The sequence below is a fragment of the Gracilinanus agilis genome, unplaced genomic scaffold, assembly GCF_016433145.1.
Source record: "Gracilinanus agilis isolate LMUSP501 unplaced genomic scaffold, AgileGrace unplaced_scaffold22141, whole genome shotgun sequence".
NCBI classification, from domain to species: domain Eukaryota; kingdom Metazoa; phylum Chordata; class Mammalia; order Didelphimorphia; family Didelphidae; genus Gracilinanus; species Gracilinanus agilis.
The window spans coordinates 2750-4490 of record NW_025353739.1 but is presented as its reverse complement, the minus strand read 5'-3'; the positions used below and the strand labels follow the sequence as shown (position 1 = coordinate 4490).

General features: G+C 46.4%; 1 pseudogene; it reads right to left on the bottom strand.

Moving 5' to 3' along the window:
- Positions 1–948: 948 nt before the first annotated feature.
- On the bottom strand, positions 949–1483 carry LOC123254436 (annotated as a pseudogene).
- Between the last annotated feature and the right edge of the window lie 258 nt (positions 1484–1741).

Here is a 1741-nt window from a genome sequence, read left to right as displayed (position 1 = left end):
GCGCTCAGGTCTGCACTGGGTCCTCACTGGAGGTCCAAGCCTGGGCTGGAGATCGTTATTCAAGCCTAGGGCACTGCCTTTGCCTGCGCTGCTGCTCTTAGGGCCCTGCCTTCACCCCTGCAGAAGGTAGTGAAAGTCTGTGGGCTGGAGATCTTTATTCACACCTGAGGCAATGCCTTCAGTGCTTGGGAAAGGCCGAGTTTTAGGGGCCTTTGTCCCAGCCAGAGGCGGTGCCTTCACCCAGGTGGGTGCTCAGGGAGAGTCCCAGCCACCTGGGGTCCCTCGTCTTGCAGCGCACAGGTACGGGCTCAGGGGCTGCCAGTGATTTTCTGGTTGCCCCAGTCCTGTTTACCCGCTTGTGCGGTGTGGGGGGTGGGGGAGGGGCTTCTTCCTCTCGTGTTTTAGTGTGAACTGTTTCACCCCTTTAAAGTGTGGAAATGCCCAGATTCTGCGTACCTTCAATGCTGCGCCCTGTTGTGGGGTTCCTTCGTTCCTCTGGACTCGTTTTTATTTCCCCTTGAGAGGTTCTGTGTGGTTCGGTCAGGAGAGATCGAGCAGCTACTCCTTACTCTGCCGCCATCTTAACCGGAAGTCCATAGAAACTGTTTTGACCAATTATATGACAGTAAATCTGACAATCTAGGTGAAAAGGATGAATTCTAAAAATATATATGTATTTATACATATATAAACAATATAAGTATATAAAATATACAAAAATTCATCAGATTAATAAAAAAGGATATAGAATACTTAAATAATCTTACCTCAGAAAAAGAAATTGAACCAGCCATCAGTGAACTCCTTAAGACAAAGTCCCCAGAAAGAGATGGATTGACAAGTGAGTTTTATCAAATATTCAAACAATAATCAATCTTTTTTTTAAGAGATGGACACCTTTATTAGCAGAGCAGCGGGACAGTGAACACTTATTCCCCCCCTGCCTACCCGCTGTGGAGAAGTACTTAGAAATTCTGTAACTGCTTCTTGGCTTGCTGCCTTGGTTACCTTCAACAGGTTGAACCTCACAGTCTTGCAGAGAGGCCAGCACTCACCCTAAGTGATGATGTCTCCAATCTGGACTTCTTGGAAGCAGGAGCACAGGTGCACAGACATGTTCTTGTGGCACTTCTCAAAGCGGTTCTACTTGCAGATCTATATAGTGCAGGTAGTCTCTGCAGATGATGATGGTCCTCTGCATCCACATCTTCAACTTGGTGTCCTCACCAAACAGGATCCTTTCGAGGATGGGCACGTTCCCAGTGAAAGGAAACTTCTTGTTGATATAGGTGCCCTCGATGGATTACTTGGGTGTTTTGAAAACCAGACCAATGTGCTTGTAGTAGCAAGGCAGCTTCTCCTTGGCCATGTCCCCCAGCATCACCCGCTTCTTGCTCTGGAAAGTGGTTGACTGGTTCTGGTAGGCAAGCTGGATCTGGATGTCCCCTATAGCACCACACCAATTGGCTCTAGGTCTCCTCATCCAGGCGTCGGGACGGGAAAAGCACCCCCCCCCCTTCCTTTTTTTAAGAGTTCACCTTTTTTTTTTTATTCTTTCCCTTCCCTTTTTATTCTCTTCCTACCTCTTCCTTAAGACAAAACAAAGTAGAAGGAATAATTCAAGTTTTAAACTGCAGAGGTCATCAGTACAACACACAAACAGCTATGAAGACAGGTTTATTTGCAAAAGGAAATAAACATAATATTCTTTAGGTGGTTTGTACCATCAGACAACATTCAT